This window comes from Canis lupus, chromosome 31 (assembly GCF_003254725.2).
Source record: "Canis lupus dingo isolate Sandy chromosome 31, ASM325472v2, whole genome shotgun sequence".
NCBI lineage: Eukaryota > Metazoa > Chordata > Mammalia > Carnivora > Canidae > Canis > Canis lupus.
In genome coordinates this window covers 5579703-5600177 of record NC_064273.1, presented here as the reverse complement: position 1 = coordinate 5600177, position 20475 = coordinate 5579703, and the positions used below count along the sequence as shown (strand labels likewise).

The 20475-nt window shown below is 33.0% G+C and overlaps 1 long non-coding RNA gene across 2 annotated transcripts in view; it reads right to left on the bottom strand.

Moving 5' to 3' along the window:
* LOC112661793 (uncharacterized) overlaps positions 1-20475 on the bottom strand; it is a 114239-nt gene that overhangs the window by 72068 nt on the left and 21696 nt on the right. Inside the window, exon 3 of one of the 2 annotated variants that reach the window (XR_003137972.3) lies at positions 18629-19597. The exons of the other annotated variant lie outside the window; for it this stretch is intronic. This is a non-coding gene — a long non-coding RNA (uncharacterized LOC112661793). Of the gene's footprint in view, positions 1-18628; positions 19598-20475 lie in introns of those variants that run through there. 2 annotated transcript variants of the gene reach the window in all.

Below are 20475 nucleotides of genomic sequence, written 5' to 3'. Positions count from 1 at the left end.
TGGAAGTTAAAATACAATTGCTATAGGTTTTAACTTAGTGTTTTTAATAATGTGGGACTTATCACTTTTAGAGTTAGTGTATAATTCTACCTAATATCTCAAATGCTTTCTCTACAAATGGAAAACTATTGCATTTTCCAACCTTGAATTGTCTGCTCTTACAACTATTGCACTGGGGTCCTCACCATTCAACACAAGCGCAAAAAAAGAATAAGGTGCATCCAGATTTGAAGGTAGTATTAAAACCGTGTTGATTTTCAGATGACATGATTATCTATGTGAAAATCCAAACAAATGTATATTTTTTAAAAAGCTGTTAGAGGGACTCCTGGGTGGCTCAGTAGTTGAGCATCTGCCATTGGCTCAGGTCGTCCTGGAGTCCCGGGATGGAGTCCCACATCGGGCTCCCTGCATATAGCCTGCTTCTCTGCCTCTCTCTTTGTTTCTCTCATGAGTAAATAAATAAAATCTTTTAAAAAATAAAATAAAATAAAAATAAATAAATAAAAATAAAAAAATAGACAAATACGTGGTCAACGGCAATTTGAATAATGGCTTGCAGCTAAACATGAATATGTTCTCTGTAGGTTCTCATGGACCAACTCATCTCCAATATACAGATATGAAAATAAAGGTAAATCTTTAAAAACTTAGTAAAGTATTATTTTCATGAAAATATAGTATATTTTATTGTTTGACAAACTGTAGTAGCTAAGAAATTTCAAATCTTTGATTTCTTCATGCATTAAGTAAATTACATTACCACCACCACCTACAGCCACCAAATTGGCATGTCTGGTGGTATGTAATTAGTTCCATAATAATGAGTCATTTGTTTGTCAATTCATTCTTATACTACGTATAATGTTAGTTGCTTTGATAATTAAAATTTTCTTTAAATTATGGGTTAATTTGATATGCCTAACATATCACATTCTATTTCCCATTTAGTATAGTATACAGCAAGTCATCTTGAATGGGTGGTACTATGAAATATTAGGTATAAGAGCTCAGGAACCTATTTTTTATCTTCCTTACTTTCCTTTTTATCATATTAACTTCTGTATGGAAGGCTCCATTTGTGCAACAACAAATATATATTTTGACATGCTAAAATTATTTAATTTCATTGAGGATACGTTGAGGATAAGCAAAATCCATTCTGTATTCTAACTCACTTTGCTTTTCCAAGTTAAAAAACATTTTCTCACTAAGATTTTTATCCTCCATCCCCAGTAAAGCTGGGAAAATGTTTTGGTCCAAACAACTGTTATTATTTAGAAAGGCATGTAATCTATAATCTCAATCATTGTACCTATAAAATAGTATAATCAAAGTTTAACACATGGAGACTACTACAAAAAGGAAGCCATTAAATTATCAAAAAAGAGGAAAAAAGAATTAGTAAATGCTTAGAGAAAAAATTAAAAAAAAAAGAAATCAAAACAAAATGAGATGCAATTCCACATGACATAAAAAGAATTGTAAAGTATTCTTTTTATAGGGCAGGCCTCAAGACAGAAAAAGACAAACAAAAGTTAAAGCCAATAACAGATAATACTAAAAGAACCCCAGATATTGCTTATTTTAACCTGCACCATTAGAGAAACTTGAAATGGGAACTTAAAGAATAAAAGTTCCAAAAAGTGGGATGGAATAGGGGAAGGAATGGGATGGAGAAAGTACACACATGTAGATCCTGGTATGTCAAGCTTGTTAGGCACTGATATTTGAATCATTAAAGAAGCTGGTGGGCTTTATTATTATTATTTTTTTGTAATCATTAAGAATTAGCAAAACATCTGAAGAGTCTTTTGTATGTAAACCAGAAAAATGAAGTAGGTTAAGCTGAAAACTATATATTTATCTTATTTTATTCATCTTACCACAATTGAAATTGTGTTTGCACCAGTTAAGGTTTTTGGGGGGGAGAGGTTGTTTTTATTTTTTCTTACTGGTTAGAGAAAGAATGGGCCATTGATTTTTAAATATTAAAAACCCAAAGTCATACCAAATAATGACTTTGGAAGATCCAAGAAAAATACTCCAAGAAAAATAATCAATCTTTGTATCAGCAAACTTTTTACTTTGTTCCATATAACATATTCATCAATACATTGGAAAATGCTCACTCTTCAATTGAACTATTAGACTGACAGCTAAGTGTAAAATGAGTGTATAGGTGGCTTGACTAAAACACAAATAGTTCAAGTGAGGATGGAAGACAAATACCCTATAGAGACTTGGCCCAATTCTATTTAACATTTTCATTCATGACTGATAACAACATGGAAAATGTACTCTTTACCAAAGTATAGGGTGAACATATTAAACCATTGTAAAACATTAGAAAAAAAAAACAGAAAACATCATAAAGTGTTTGGTGTACTATAAGCCAATAATTAACAAATACAAATTGGAAAATAGTTCATACTAATATGAGAGATTTCAATTCCTTGGCAGAACATAAGTTGAAAACAGGTTAACCCTATAATACTGTTTATAAAACCCAGAAAGTGCATTTACAGGAATGCAAACATATATTACACCTTTTTTTTTAAGAAAGAAAGTGCTGGGTATTTTCTGCGAAAGTCAGAAAACACCTAATAACATAAACTTAATTGGGAGGTTTGATAAGAGAAAAGTTCTGTGATTTAAGGATTAAAGGTGGGAAGTTTTTTCTCTTCAGTTTGGAAATTTTCAAGACCATGATTAGTTGAATTTGCATCTGCACTGAACTAGGTCTTGAAATTGCTTCCAGTTTGTGAACCAAGGATAATAATCTTGACCTTTATAATAAAGCATCTGGAGATGTTAAGCCTTTGTATTGATTGGTCAGTCTACTTGTCATGATAGATATAGGTAGGAAGAGTCCTAAAATGACTCCCAATTATCCACACCCTGTATAAACCATGCGCCCTAAGTCTGTTATTCATTCTAACCCCAAAATATGACAAAAAGTAAAGGGATTATGCAGATGTATGAAGGTCCTAAATCAATGGACTTTGTATTAACAAAAGGAGATATTAATCAAGGGAGTTATTTATGTTAATCAAAAGGGGAGTCCTTTAGAAAAGAGTCTAGAAGTTCAAGGCCGAAAACAAAAGAGATTTTTCTGCTGGCTTTCAAGAAGAAAGTAGTCATGAGTTCTGTACCTGCAAGGAAATGGATCTGCCAATAACCTGAAGGAACTTTTTCCTTATTCAAACCACTGGTGAAAATGGTTTCAGCTTTGTGAGATCCTGGGAAGAGGACCCAACTATGCCATGCCAGGACTCCTGATACAGGAACTGTGCAACAGTAAATATGTGTTTCTTTAACCCCTAAATTAGTGGTGATTTGTTACATAGCATAGAAAACTAATATAGTAGTTTTGGTCCAGTGACAGTGTTAAGATTTAAAACAATTAGCTTGGCATTTCACACACACAAAAAATTTAGTTCCACTTCATCAGATTTCCCTGGTCAAGGGAATTGGGATTACATTTCATTCTAGAAAACTCCACCAAATCAAATCAGAAATAATTCACCTAAAGGGGTCCTACAAATTTATGCATAGCCCTTTACAAAAGTCGTTTTGTGTGCAGAGCTATGATTCTGGCAATCTGTCTTCCGGTTCTTTCTTAACTCTGTTGAAGCATATTTCCCTCAGATCTCATGTTTCCTCTCTGATTGCCCATTTGGATTTGTACCTTGGATCTTTCCTTGTTTCTAGAAATATTTGTACTTGTGTTTTCCAGGGTTCTCTTAGCAACATGGCAAACTCGTTTATTGTTACTTCCATTCCCATATTTGTTCAGAAAATAAAGTTGGAATTCCATAGATAATCAACCAATGCACTTTACAGTTGAAATGTCCTGTGCTTCTCTCTCTCTCTTCCTTCCTTGTGCATCTCTCTCTACCTGCCACTTGCTTCTTGCCCTCTGATCACAAAATTCCCTGCCACGTAATGCAGTCAGCAGCTCATCATAAAAAAAGTGATTTGTCTACTTCTTTGTACTTTGGGGCAGACATCTTAATGAGGATAAACTACCACAAATTGGCACTTTTTGTAGGCTATTCATTTGGAGAATCTTAAATATTTATTACATATCTATTCAGTGGTGGCAACAGGAGTGTCAGAGAGGGTCTTTTAAAAAAAATTTACATTTCCATGTGAGGTTAATATACTTTAGTGGAAATGGAAACAATTTTCATTTCACCATTTATTCACATAAATGGATAATTGGCTTCATTATACTCATTTATGGTAATAATATTTAAATACATATTGTGTTTGGAACTCTGAAAACTGAGTACTCTGGTTTGTCCTATAATTTGTCTTTATGGTTATGTACCCTCTTGGTAGACTTGTTATCATCTAAGAAGTAGAATTGAATAGAAATGAGAACACGGGTCCTGAGTTTCAGCCTCGTATCTATTTATCTAGTAAAAAAAAAAAAAATTGTACCTTATTTCTCTGTGCCTTAGACAACTTGTCTGTATAACAGGGATAATGATCATATTATCTTTTACAGCTTTTGTTAAATAAGTTAAGTAGGGGATCCCTGGATGGCGCAGCAGTTTGGCGCCTGCCTTTGGCCCAGGGCGCGATCCTGGAGGCCCGGGCTCGAATCCCACGTCGGGCTCCCGGTGCATGGAGCCTGCTTCTCCCTCTGCCTGTGTCTCTGCCTCTCTCTCTCTCTCTCTCTCTCTGTGACTATCATAAATAAATAATGATAATAATAAATTAAGTAACATGTACAAAATATGCTGACATCAGTTTTTGAACATTGTGAGCCCTCTGTAAATAGGTATGATTATTTACTATTCCTGATTATTAACTCCTACTGTTTTATTTGATATTACTATGTTGTCCCCTGTCTTTATTTTAAAGATTTATTTATTTACTTATCCATAAACAACACAGAGAGAGAGGTAGAGACACAGGCAGAGGGAGAATCAGGCTCCTCACAGGGACCCTGATGTGAGACTCAATCCCAAAATCTGGGATCACGCCCTGAACTGAAGGCAGACGCTCAGCCACTGAGCCACCCAGGCATCCCCGTTGTCCCCTGTCTTGCTTTGGGTTATAATTATCGGTCACAAGCACAGTTACAAGAAAGTTCATATTTTTCTTTGGATCTTCTCAGAGAACTAATCATGTTTATTTTGTCATTTTCATATTCAGCCTGCTGTTTTTGCAATGCCTTCAATTCTAGCACATTCTCCTAGAGACAAACCTTAAAATACCCTGGCTACCAGACACAACCAAGTGATCTTACTACAGATCCCTCTAAAATCTCAGCACTTTATAGAGTTAGTTTTGTTAGACAAAGCAGCAAAAACCTCATATATCATGAGAGGATATGTTCATTTGCATTAAAGGAACAAAGCAAAGTCCCTATGAAATTCTGTATATATATCTTCTCAGATAAAAAAATATTTCATTAGAAAACTTAAACAAATTAAAGTTAAATGATTTAAGATGATTCAGGCTAACACAGGAAAATTGTAGACTCAGAGAATTGTTTTCTTTCTTTTTGTGTTCCTGTGCACATTTCCAAAACTCTTTGCTTTCTGAAGTCCTCAATGGCAGACACAAGTAGCCTTGATGAGTCATTAATTCTTATGGCTTGAAAAGCTGATTACATTCTAGTCTGCAGGTGACGTATTCAAACATGCGCCTTTGTCATATTGGTCATTTTAATCCTTACATGTATGTATATATTAGTCTGATTCTATAGAGAAATGGAACCAATAGGATGTATATGTCTATATCCAGGTGGGAGGAGATTTAGTTATTGTTAAAGAATTGACTCCTGCAATTACAAAGGCTGATAGGTCCTAAGATCTGCAGTCAGCAAGCTGGAGACCCAGGAGAGATGGCATAGTTCTAGTCCAAAGGTTTACAGGCTCAAGACTCAGAAAGACTTAATGTTTAACAGGCAATTAAAAAAAAAAAGAAAAAAAAAGATATTCCAGTTCAAGACAGTCAGGCAGGGAGAAATTTATTTCCCTTTTACTCATAGGGGTGTCAGCCTTTTTTTTTTTTTTTTTTTTTTTTCCTATCCAAGCCTTCAACTGATTGAATGGAGCTTGCTCATATTAGGAAAGACAACCTACTTTATTTAGTCTACACATTCCAATGCTAATCTCACCTAGGAACATCCTCATAGACACTTGCAGAAGAGTGTTTGACCAAATGTTTGGACAACCTGTGGCCCAGTGAGGATGACACATAATATTAACCACTACAGTGCATATATGCAATTAAAATGATATCAAACATTTATAAGTTAGTAGATTTTGAGGAGAGCTGAGAGCAATCCCATAAATGGAATTAATGGTAAAACTCCTTTCAGCTTTATTTTTCCTTTTCTTCATCTTCCATTCTTCAACATAATGTGTTAAGACACTACTAAGGATGCATAGGTAGATAGCACACAGTACAACACTATAAATTCTAATGAATACAATAAGTATTATGAAAGGTTTTATGAAAGCCATAATTAAGTAACTCTGAAATTTCAGAAGAGGAAAAATTTAACTGTCTAGATATACTGGCATGTTTCCCTTGAATAGATGTCAAATATGTTGCAATTCAAAAGATGGTTTTATGTTTGTAAATCAGCTTGGATGCATGTAAAAGGTCATTAAAGACATAAGAAAACAGGTAAAAGACATTATGTAGTCTATTTAGGGAAAACCAAATTGCTCTCTATGACTGTGGTAAAGAGCTTTTTATTTTATGCATTGGCATTTGAACTTTATCCTATATGCAGGTGGAGTGTTGAAGAAATTTAAAGTAGAGAAATATCATAATTATGCATTTTAGAAACATCCCTCTGGCTGTGGGTTGGAGGAGTGGAGAAAAAATTGGAAAGCATGTTAATATTAAAGGCATGTTAAACATGAAATTTTTTTTAAAGGACATGATGCTAGTCAGAGTAAGAAAGTTAAAGCAAGGTTGGTAATAAAGACAAGACAACTGTAATGAACTCAAATATAAATGTTCAAGAAAATGAATGAATCTCTGTCATCTATATTTCTGACTTGAGCCACCAAATTGATTGTGGAGTCTTCTACCAAAGTGAAAAATAACAAAGGAGGAAAAGATTTTTAGAAGTTATAGAACTACTACGTTGATGGATACTTGAATTAAATAACTCGTAAGTCAGAAGAGTGAAGATATCCTGTAGGAGATTACCATAACATTTCTAATTATGACTCTGGATAAGGTTGCAGAAGGACAGTATGAAATAACATGGGAGAAAGCCAGAGAGCAGAGACTCAGGGAACACCAACTTTTATGGGATGGTTTGCCAATAACAGCCCACCTAGAGTACTAAGAATGATAGTTAAAATCAGTAAAACATTCATAAAAATAACATTTAGAAAAGTGATACAGACTAAAAGAAGGAAAGTGTCTCAAGGTGAAGGTGGTAGACATCTTGGAAGTTTCAGGAAAGAAGTCAACTAACATCATACTTTGAAGGTGTTTTTAGATGCCTATTTGTCAACCTAGTAAAATGGTTGCATAAAAAAGTTAAAGACGATGCCAACAGGGGCACCTGGGGGGCACAGTAGATTGGGTGTCCAACTCTTGGTTTCAGCTCAGGTCATATCAGGGTCCTGGGATCAAGCCCTGAGGCAAGCCCAATGTGGGGCTCTGCACTCTGCAGAATCTGCTTGAGATTCTCCTCCTCCCCCTGTCCCTCCTACTCTTTCCCTCTCTCTCTCTTTAGCATAAATAAATAAATCCTAAAAAAAATGATGCCAACAAGTAAAGAATCATGAATGGAAAATAAGGAAGAGTAGAAGAATAAGGAAGGTAGAATCTGTTGGGAAATAATGAGTTAAAGAGTTATATAAAATTAAGAGCCTGTTCATTAAAGATGGAAGGAACATCGGAATCTATTTTCAGTCTCTTTTTCCTCTGCTGTCTTCTCAATGGGCTTCATGAATCCCTCCTCTGGTTAATTCTGTCACTATACTACTCTCCAGTTGATTTTTCTCACTTCCTGGCACATTTAAATTATTTTGCTCAGTATCATGAACAAATCATGGGCATGGATTCACATTGTCAGTAGTATTGATATTGAGTTAATTTAAACAATTTTTTTGTGTGTAAATTGAAACAAACGAACAAACAAAACCCAAATACCCAAACAGACAAAGTTTAAGGTTCCTGGCTATTTGTGACTAGTTGATCATTGGTATTGTGTCACCCTACGTCATTCCAAACTGATGTAGCAGATGTATCTTGAGTCTCTAGAGAGTCAGAAAAGGAAAATTAAACCAGTGCTAGTTTTTATTTTTATTACTTGAGACATATTGGAAATGGGTCTGTTTTCCTTGCTTCTAAACAGCTATGGCCACCTACACTTTGTTAACTACATTTTGGAATGGTTTCATTGATTTTATCTTTATACACTTATTCCCCTATGCTTCCTTCTTTGACTGCTAGTGTGTTTAAACTCATTTTCTAAAAGAATGTTTAGTTTGTAAAGCATAGCTTGCAAAACAAACAAAGTGAACTAACTAGAGTTCTAAAATGAAGAGAGGGAAGCATTTTCAGTCCAGTAGCAACTTTTGCCTTTATATAGCCTTTCTTCCCTTCCTGTAATAGGCACGGTTAAATGAAGTTTCTGGCTTTTTCTTTCATTATATTTTTCCCTATTACAAAAGTAATTTGTATATAGGTATTAAAAATACAGTGGCTTCTTTGGCATATGTGTATTGGTTAGATCCTCTCATTTCAAATTAGGCTATAGCTGGAGAGACATAATTTTCCAGCTTTATACCCTCCACCATTCTAGGATCCAGGAGTGAGAATATTTGAAATTCAGGGAATGAAAATTGCCTCTTCATAAGGGATCTAGGCATGGGGTGTGAAAGAGCAAGTTTGGGTTATTGTCATACTCATTTGTTCTGATATACTTATCTGAATTACATCATTTTGCCATTCTGATTGCTTTAGTTTAGAACTTTGGTTGCTATGATACTGTTGCATAAAGCAATGCATCTTTTAACCTATATTTAGTGCCCAGAATTTTCATTAAAAAAAAAATCCAGCTACTTATGTGCACAGCAGATCAATGTATAGTGTATGAAAGAATAAAGAGTAATTTAGAAGAAGAGATATATACTATTATTCTGTAAGGAACAAAAAATATTTCTGACAAATTTATTTCTCCAGGAGACTTTGGAGACTCATCAACTTACATCTGTTGCTAAATACAGCAGACAAGCTTTCTCCACCAGCATATTCAGGAGACAATGGAGAAAAGGATGTTCTTACATCTGTGGGTCTGTATGTAGTTTTGTTTGTTTGTTTGTTTGTTTTTTAGTGTAGTTAAGACATCTGACTCAAAGAGTGAATCCTAAGAGGAGCTATTGTCAAGGCATTAAAGCTTAACCCTGCATATTTCATCAAAAGAAAATAGAAGTAGATATCACTTAAATATATTAATATAATATATTTAAAGTGAAAACCACTGGTAAACCATTACAAAATAAATAATAGACTCTCACAGTGTGTTTAAAATTTTAGTAGTAAAATCATTGTGAATATACTTATGAATCAATTTTTAACTAAAAATATGTTCGATTCTGTCATCTTGTTAAGAGGTATAGCTACAAAAAAGTCTGAAAGGTACTAACTAGCCACACGGTCTTTAATTTTCATAGAAAAGGTACCATTTTAATGTCATAGAGTCAATTAAAAATTGTAATTATAGCATAGTTAAAACAATAACCAATGCAAAAAATAAATCTTGATAAAGAATTAGAATGACCAAAATTATGCATGAACCACATTTAGGTTTGAATTTGGCTTGCTAGCAAAGACACTTAAATGAAAGAGAAACAATCTTTAAGCTTCATTCTAGCCAACACACTAAGTTTATAATAAATATGGACCAAAGCTAGGGTAAATAAAATAGAGAACATATATTGCTGACAGAATTCTTAATATTAATTTTAGTATAAAATAATTTAAAAGCACTCATATTCATTTTATTTTGAAAGAGCAGTTATAAGCTGTGGTGAAAAATATATTTTAATATACTATAGTGCTCTTACTTAGAAAAATCATGTGGCAATCTTTAATGGAAAGGACACAATGTTTATATCGAAATATATGTTTCAGCATCAAGAATTACTTAAATAAAAGTTACTATATGAAAATATGAGCTGCACTTATAAAGAAAAACCAGCCACTTAATTGTGAAATAGCTAACAGGGTATTTTGAACATAATGTATTATATTTGAAAGAATAACTTACCCACATGATTTATGTAGGTGCTGCAGAATTTATGATTATGTTATTATTTATCAGAGAAATATGATGGGTTTCCTTTATCTGAATCCAATGACATGAAAGTTTTTCTCATCTTTCTTACAAATATGATTAATGAGTAATTTACAACCCAGAGCAATAGCATGCATATATTGTTTGCTTTTGTAAAAAGTAAATATAAAGGCCTCTAAATATACTTTCTAGAGATTTTATTCTCCTTTTTGTATATCTAGTCTTCTAGAAAAATAGGAAGAAAAATTAAAGCTTAAAATCTAACATAAATCCATATCATAAAATAAATCTTAGAATTGCTTTGTTTTTCAAAAAAATTAAAAATATATTATCCATGTTTACAAATTATTTAGAGAGTGAATCTATCCTATCTAAAAAAAGTTTTTATTCAATTAGACTTTCCTTGTCAAATTAATATTAATGTGGTTTTCATTCTTAATTCTCATTTATACTCTAGCCTCATCCCCCATGGGAAGTAGCTAAGCACTTTAGTATCTAGTCATACTATATAATTATAGAATGTAAAATTGGAAATCCACATGATACTCCTTCTAGCAGTTAAAAAATAAAATTTTTTATTGGCTTCATTCTGTACATGCAAAGGAACTAAATTGTTTTCCCAACTTGAACAAACATTTAAATAATCTAAATGACATCCATTTTGAAGACTATTCATATATGCAGCATTTTTGTATACTGTATTGAATTTTTTATCTCAGTTTTTTATTTGTATTCAGGTATTAATAGTCTTAATTAGATATTCTCACAAATTTGTCTGCCCCAGGATTTTACTTTGCTACTAAAACTGATTACCAGTTTATGTGTTAGGTAAAAATGTTTCTCACCTTTCTTGTAATCTGTAAAGTACAATATAGAGATTTGGGTTCATGGTCTTGATTTTGAGGAAGGAGCAGAGGATGGACTGAATTTTAAAAGATATTTCTAGAATGAGGTAGATATATTGGCTGCAGTGCTTTAAGATAACCCAAGATACTGAATACATAGTGATCTCTTAAGGGACGTGTTACTGACCTAATCTAGAGATGAATCGTAATTACAAAATGTCACATTTTCCTAAGAAAGAGAGTTTGGGAGATAAAGGGGGAAGAAACATAGTATTCTAATTCTTCTCGATTGTGTTTTGCTTCTTTATTATTAGACTTGAACAATTTTCCCAGTCTGTAATTTTAATGTCTAATGAATATGTTATAAATAACTATTCCTTCACTTCTCCAGATGTTTAATTATCAAACAGCATAGGAATCTTTTGTACTAGTATTTTCCTTTTATATTTTATAATGATATTAGCCTGCCAGGACAATTATTTTAATTCTTGTCCCCAAAATATATGTAACTCATTTTAACATAAAATTAGTTCTTCCTCACAATTGCCTGCTGCCCCAGCACAATGTCTTCAGCAATTTAGCACCAGTGAAATCTACCAGAATTTAAATTATGATTCATGCTACTTACATTCTAAGTAGGGTTTTGTCTGTCTGCCTGCCAAAGTATGCTCTTACTATTGAGCTCAGGTGGATATCCTTGTCCTAAGGCACTTCAATGCATTTATTATTATAACACAGTCTATATAGTAGTCCAGATAACTGAAATAGTCCCCATGTATTCTTTCCACAGAATGTTGACATGTTTTCACTGCTCTCCATGGCCATTTTTTCCCTGCAGGGGTTTATATGGAGTTCTCAAAATAGAAAAGACTGCAGAATTTAGTTTAACAATTTAACATAAGAAAAACTTTTTATGACAAATAAATATATTTTTTAAGTAACTGAGTTTTTAAAAATCCAAATTTAATTGTTAAGTTAAAAAAGCTTCTACTAGTTGTCAGGAACTGGGATAGTCACTGGAACTTTCAATAGAATCACTTGAACTTGAAGTCTCTAACCCTCAAATCTAAATTTGTAGAACTGGGATGATGAAAAATACAAGGGATATAAAAATAATAAAAATACATGGCTGCATAGTATATATTATAGAAAGAGTAGTTATTAATATAGGCTTTTTAAGATAATACTTAAGAGTGCAGATTTTACAGCCAGATTGCTTGGATTTACTTATATTCACTGGGTACAAGAACTTGGACAAGACGCTGTATAAAATGAAAATATAGTATTATCTGTCTCATAGGATCGTAATGAGGTTTGAAAGAGTTATTATATATAGAATATGCAGCATACTATATGGTTCATATGCAGAAAGTAATCACTAAATGCAGCTAGTAAAAATGTCTCCAACATTTTGTTGTTTTAGAAGTACAAAAAGTGTGTGTAAAAAATTCAGGAGCACACCTGGACAGTCTTGATCTTTATTAAGTTAATTCTTGTGGTTGTATTAAATATTAGCACTATGAAATACAAAATATAAAGATGAACAAAGAATAAGTTTCCATAAATGCAAAAAAATAGAAAAACATTTTAAAGAAGTTGTGAAAATCTGCAGCCATAATATGGAATTTCTACCTTTATGACTTACTATATGTTCTGCTCCTGTAGGATTTGATATTTTTTGTTTGTAAATATCTTATTTTGTTTATAATCGGAGTCATTAGAAGCAGAAAGACTACCAATCAATTTTAGGGACATGGTATTTGAGAAATATTTGTATAGGTAGGGCCTCTCTAAAGTTTTTATACCTTAAAGACATCTTATTTGAATGGCAAATTTAACTATTATGCATTTCTATGTTAATAAATTGCAGTTAATTAGTTTTAGGAAACTGATGCAATGTCTGGAGTTTCTAGGCTCCAGGTCTCTTTATTTCACTGTTTCCTAAAGTGTCCCATTGCTACAATTAAGTTACTGCCAACTAAGGAAAATGAAGTAATTCAGTTAAATATGTCTTTTAAAAAATTATAATATTTCTACTGACTCTTCATTACTTTCCTATTCTAGCCTGATGTAATTGATATCATGGATACCTCGTAATGTCTTACCTCACCTCTGGCCCTCAAGCCTGTAGCTGAGACGCCTGTTACAACTTATATCATAACCGAGTCTTACTTTGCCTTGCAAATCAAAGGGCTTACTAAGAGGAATTCACAGTCAGTCAGAACTTCGTCACTATAGCCAGTATCAGTTGAGGAAATAGTGTTAAAAAGAAGAAAGGTTCTTTGATTAAAATATTATCTGTGCTAGATTGACTTATTTCTATTGGGGTTCTCATATTTGCTCCTAGCCTTATGTGAGTGATGATATCAGGAAAGGGAATCAGTAATGTTACACCATTCAATTTCTGATGCAAACAGGAATTCTCTTCCCATAGAAGGTTGAACTAGAGAGAATATGACAAGTGTGTGTATAATTCCTTAACAAATACTGCGATGCTGTTGTATTATTGTAGGCACACATTTACTAGAAGTGGTTTTGGGATAAGCTGATTGACTAGTTCACTATTCTGGTTTAGTCAGAGTTACCACATAGATAACACTGATTTACAAAGAAATAAATATCAGGGGTACCTGGGTGGCACAACTGATGACCATCTAACTCTTGGTTTCAGCTCAGATCATGTTCTCAGCGTCCAGAGATCCAGCCCTGTCTCCCGTTCCTTGTTCCTCGCTCAGCATGGAGTCTGCTTAGGATTCTCTCTTCCTCTGCCACTTCCCTTCCTTCCTCCCTCTCTCAATAAATAAATAAATAAATGAATCTTTAAAAAATAAAAATTACTGCACAGAAAGATGTTGAATAATCATACTATATATATGTAAATATGTATGTGTATAAGTAAAAGGAAAACAAGCAAATTGCTATGCAGAGAAGGATATATATGTATATATAGATGACTTAAAAACACTTGTCATACATTTTGAATAAAAAAAAATAGTATTAAAAAACTATGAGTTGCAATATTGATATTTTCTTTCTCACAGCGTCTATCACAAATAATATCTGAGTATCAGTGAACTTCCGTTCACTGAAAATTTGCTGAATTGAACAGATATTGGACATTAAATTTCTGTTTAACATGTTCCATTGTTTTAGAATACCCCTCTCTCTTCCCCAAATTAAAATACTCCATAATACCTGGCCTACCCCAGTGTCTATTGTATATGTGTATGTATGTGTATATAATCCAACTATGCATGAAGTGAAAGTGCTTTGAAAATCTATATACATGTATTATTTCCTTGATCTTTCTTTTCAAACTTCTGTAGTGGCCCCAAGTTGTCTTTGACAGTAAACCTGGGATTGGCTTGTGTAAAACTGTGAAATCTACCATAACAGTATTGACCTGTAGCTAATCTCTTCATAAAGTCAAAGTATGGGTTTATTGTTAAGAATATAAAATAAGGAATTTAATAATCAGACTATTTCTACTTCTTGAGAAAAAAAATCAAAATTTACTTGAGTATGATTAAATTGATTGAATGCTTAAAATTATTTTGAATTACTTCGATATCAGCAAAATAGGTATGGAACAAGTCAGCTTGAAAATACTCTAAGCTACAGTGCAAAAGAGAACTAAGATACCATCTTTCACAAACCACAGAATCTGCTTATTGGTTGCAAGAATTTGTGTGTGTGTGTGTGTGTGTGTGTGTGTAGTTCTATTGATTGTATGTCCTTTAATTTTGATCCTGAAGTCAAATACCATGTATTACCACTGTTTTTTCTATGTGACTTAAAATATGATGGCATAAAAAGTGATTCTGGGAGTAACATAGCTCTGTAGTATCCTTTGCATTATGTACTTAAATTGTATTTTAATACATAATACATGATTAGATACAGTAGATTTTCTTTTCTTTTTTTGATACAGTAGATTTACATGAAGGTAATAATTCAGTACTCTCTGAATTGATTCTTTCTGTTGAGCTCATGATAATATAACTCTTATTCTAGTCTACAGGGAAGGAAAATTTTTTCTCTTTCTAGCTTTGATTACTTCTCAAGAAACAATTCTAATATATATATATATATTTTAATATGAAAGGTTCCATCAGTAGCCACAATGCAAATGACTAACATGATGAAAAAGGCATAAAGTCCAACAACAACCAGGACACACTGCTAAAACCTAAGCCGTAGTTTGTTTTCTGCATGTATATTTTATCACAAGTAGTCATCTCTGGCTATTTCAGCAATGGAGCATTTGCCAAGCTATAAATGAGGTCTGCCTATAACTTTTTTTTTTTTTTGCCTATGACTTTTTTTTTTTTTTTTTTTGCCTATAACTTTTTTAATACAGATTACCAAACTGGTGAAATAAAACATTTTACTAACATTTTGCTTGCATCTGGAAATTCTTTAATTTTAAGAAAATCACAGATTAATGTAGCTTTGCTTATTAAAATGTTCTCATTTTCACGTGATTATTTTTTTTTTATTTTGAGTAAATGATTCATTGCTGTCTCTTTATTTATTTGTAAAAAGATTTTATTTATTCGTTAGAGAGAGAGAGAGAGCGAAGGCATAAGCAGGGGAAGGGCAAAGGCAGAGGGAGATGGAGAAGTAGGCTACCAGGCCCTGAGATCATGACCTGAGCCAAAGGCAGATGTTTAACTGACTAAGCCACCCAGGCACCCCTTTTGCTATCTTTTTATGGTTTTACCTGAAATAACTGAAAATGAGTCAAATTTACTGCTGGGTGGTTAACCTATATATGGTTAATCTAGGTGGTACAATAATCCTGACTCATTATATTTCATTATAATATAATGCAATTTAATATAAGCAATATAACAATAATGCAATGAGTATGATATGATATGAATTATATTCTATTCCACAAGATTTACATAGTGCCTGCACATTCTAGGCATTGCTATGAGTGGCAAGAATAGAAATTAGGAACAAGAGTTTGGGACTATTTGGTTTGTTATATTGCTTATTGCCTTTATGACTATGGATAATTATCCTATCTCCTCAAAATCTCAGTCTTTTTCATATATAAAATGGAACTAATAATACAAACATGATTGTGTGCATGTGTGTGTGTGTGAAATTAAAAAACAAAACAAGCAAAGCTCTTATCCATAGCCTGCAAGCCCTCCATGGAGATTGGCTGATCATAATCACAGCAGTTTGGAAAAATGGTTAAAAATGGTTGTTCAGCTATTTTCACAAAAGAAGCAGGCATGTAAGGAAACAAAAAGAGGGAGAGTAAAAATGCAAAATATTGGAGTGGTATAGGAAAGAGAGATTGAGAAATTCTTTACTGAGGAGATGCTGCTTAATTAGATTTTGAGGGAAGAAAAGGAGTTTCACAGACAGGAGTTTCACAGACAGATAAAGAAAAGCAAAATAAATGATTTCATACTGATGAAATGTGGCTAAAAGACAAGGAGGGGCAATGCAGCATGGAATGGGGTGGTAGGAGCCATCAAGAAGTTCAGAATGATAGGAAGGTAAAGTGTGAGGGAGTCAGATGTATTCCACAAAGGAGGATGTAAAGACAGCTCCTTTTTTTCTCTCACAGACAGGTGATCTTCCCTTTTGGCTCTGGGAAAACTTTGCATAATGTTTAAAAGCTCATTATTTATCCAAGCATCAATTGTTGATGCCAGATAATAAGTATGGGCTATAATATATATAATATAGATTATATATAAATGTAACGATTCACTATTCTTAGATCAAATGGGAGAAGAGGGCATTTCTATAATTAAAGCATGTTGCAGTAGTGCCTTGGTAGAGCTACATACAAGATGCTCTGGGGGAGAATTCTACATCTGCTTGTCATAAAGTCTTTGTTACCAGACTAATCCTCTGACCATGATGAACTATAGAATCTGGATATAGGATTTTTTTAGGACTGAATAATTAGAAAAAACAAAAAAGCCAAGAATTTTAGCAGTCAGTATTTCAGAGAGAAGAAAAATGTGTTTCAGTGAGCTAAGTTTTTTGTAGGCTTTCTTTGTCAGGGCATTCTGTTTATTCACCTCAAGAGACAGAGAGGCAGTAACAACCCCTAGTTTGTGGCATCGCACTGAACTGAATAGGAATAGTATTTTATTTAGGGCCACCAATGCAATCGAGACTTGCAGAGTCAATAATCTGAATGTGATGCTACATATCTGAGTCAAGACTCCAAGAAACTAGACCAAAAGGAGCCATTAGGGGTCTCAGGAGCTAAGCAGAGATTCCAGCAATCTTCCCAGTGTTGGGAGAAAAATGGGAATACATGGTGTGTAAAGGAAGGAGGGACTTGAGTAAAGCACTCAACTTTCAGCTGAGGCTTTTTTTATTCCTAATCTTAAATATTGATATTTAAATTTAGCCCTTGTCAATTGCTGCCAGTATGCCGATGATTTCCAAAGCACTAGCTGCCGAATCAAACATTTTTGTTGAGTCCAGATGTATATTTGCAAACTGACACATGCTATCTCCATCTGGGTATGTATAGACTCGGCAAGTGTACCAAGTTCAAACATAAATATATTCTCTTTTCTTCACCTTCACAAATGCCTTTTTCTAGATTCCTCACTTTGGGTAATGTCACTACCCAGGAACCCAAAAGATACACCTATGATTTCTGATCCTTTGTCTTTACTCTCTAGAAGAAATCTTACCCTAGACCCTGTGAATTAATGCCTAGAATGTTTCTAAAAAAAACATTTTCATTCTAATTCTAATTGTCTTCATCCAGTTTATATCATCTCTTGCTCATATAATTTCAGTGGCCTCCTAATGGCATCGTTTCTTCCAGACCTTCCTCTCCAATATCCACAGTAATTATGATCACTTACCATAATGTGTCATTTCTTTTGTGGCTCATCATAGCCCAGATGACTTCATTACCGTTTGCAATCTGGTTTCTTTCTTTCTTTCTTTCTTTCTTTCTTTCTTTCTTTCTTTCTTTCTTTCTTTCTTTCTTTCTTTCTTTTTTTTTTTTTCAACTTCTCCCCACAGGACCTGTGGCCCCAGATGCCCTATGCATCTAGATGTCTTTATTCATGCTTCTCCCTTTGTCTAGAACATAGTTCTTATCCTTTCTCTACCTGACAAATTGCTGGTCACCGTTCAAGGCCCAGTGCATAGATCCTCTCTTCTATGAAGTTTTAACAATCTCTTTTTTCTACTTAGAGATTAATTTATGTCTTTCCCTTTGAGTCTATAGCTACTTCAGTCATACTGTCCACTTGTATTGGTTTGCACTTATATTGTGTTATATAGTTAATTGCTTATAAAGCTGTCTCCTTTTTTATATGGTGTACTGTCTTAGACTAGCTTCATACTAATTGCTTTGTTTCTTGACAACTTAGCATAGGACCCCTAGGATATAAATAGTGATTAATTGAATGATGCCTCTGGCCCCAAAACCTTTTTCGTCTGAGCACAACCCAAATATAGAAAAAATGAGCCTTAAAAATGAACATTTCTATCTTTATTTCTCATTACACAATGAAAAGTTTTGGGAAAAAGACAAAAAGCGTGCCAGAAAAATATAGTTCTTATAGGAAACCTCTAAGAGCAGTCTGACTGAAATGAAATCATAATGATGCCATTTTAATTTGGAGTTGTTTGTCTTCAAGTCTTGATGTGAGATCTATCATGCTTCTAGGCTTATCTAGATTGTTGTTATCACTTTTCTGAATTCAAACCAAATATTAAGTCAGAAGTATATAATTTGTACCAATCTGTATCATTTCAGAAAGGATACAAATAAAAAAATGCATACATTTTTAAAAATGTAAAATGTTAAGATACAAATTAAAAAATTGTTCATCAATAGTTTCTATTTCTAGTTTATTACACTTACTAAGTCCTATATCAGAATAAGAAAAACAAATATGGCTTACTGCCATCGGTGCTCTAATTAAACATCTAGCGTGGAAAATATCTGAAAAATAATATGCTATTTTTATTTCTGAATGACACAAATGATTGTAGCAAATGTGTTAGTTTACAGTATGCACCTTTTCCCAGGTTCTATTTCCTGCAAAAATAAAACAAAATAAAAGTAAATAAATCTTAATTTAAAATTTTAGGAAGAACCTGAAAGAAAACAACCATCCCTATTATGGAAAAATATAATGTGCTTTAAAAAATCATTTATACAAGGAATAATGATTGTATGTTTTTTACTTGTTTTTCAAGAACATCTTACTTGAGTACTAAATTTATGAAAAGAGCAATTTACATATAACATTAGGGAATATTACTTCCTTTGTCTAAAATGCTGAACAAGCCATTCATCTTTACTTAGTTGGATATTTTGATTTTTTAATGTAATATTTTATAAAATCCTGTTGTTTAATAATGCCAGTCTCCAGAATTCATGAATCATCATTCCTGGATCTGAAGCATCTTGCCCAGAAAACAAACCTTCTCGATGAAAGACAGTCTGGCAGCAAAGAATAAAGACATCATTATATTTTTATAATTTTCCTCTATAATCTGGTATTAATTTATGGTACAAATGAGGTTTAGTTTTCCCACTTGCGTTAACTTTTTATTTAATTATGTCAAACTAAAGAGTAATCAGTTAATTCATAACTATATTTTCCATGTGCAATTCTAAATCTGTTTCTCGAACTTTCCTAGCTGTTTTATAAGTCTTGGCAGAGTCAAAGATTTTCCAACCAGATTTACTATTATTGAGAGTTAGACAAAATACATGGTGGAGGAGGCATAACTTAAATTGCTTTCACAAATCCCCCAATCATTTTCCTGAAAAATCTATAGAAATATCAGCTTGGTATATTGACCCATAGAGTGGAATTTTTATTTACATTGTTTAAAACAGTTTTAAAACAGTGAATTTCCTTGGAAATCACTCTGAACAGTCGGAGAGATTCATCATAAAAAATGGTTGCATGATGGAGAAATCAATGCTCTTCAAACCACGATATTATCATTCATTCTAATAATCAGAAATCCTACTGAATAGTGCACATAAAAATATTACAACTTACAAGCTAAAACTCTCAACAGACTACTTCTTTCAAAAGAAAGAAAAAGGAGACAGCATGTTTCTTATTTATCATAGTACCTCATTAGATAATATAAACCAATAGATAGCAAAGACAATGACTTTAAGACACCACAAAAGCAATAGGTTGAAACTGGATATTTTTGTGTTGAGTAGTAAAAGAATTGGACTTTTTTTTCTTTTTTCTTTTAAGAAAACAACATTCCTAAAATAAAGAGAAAACACTGAGACACATGAAACTTTTTGAACATTTTCTAATTAGGCCCTCATTTTATATTCCTATTTCAGTA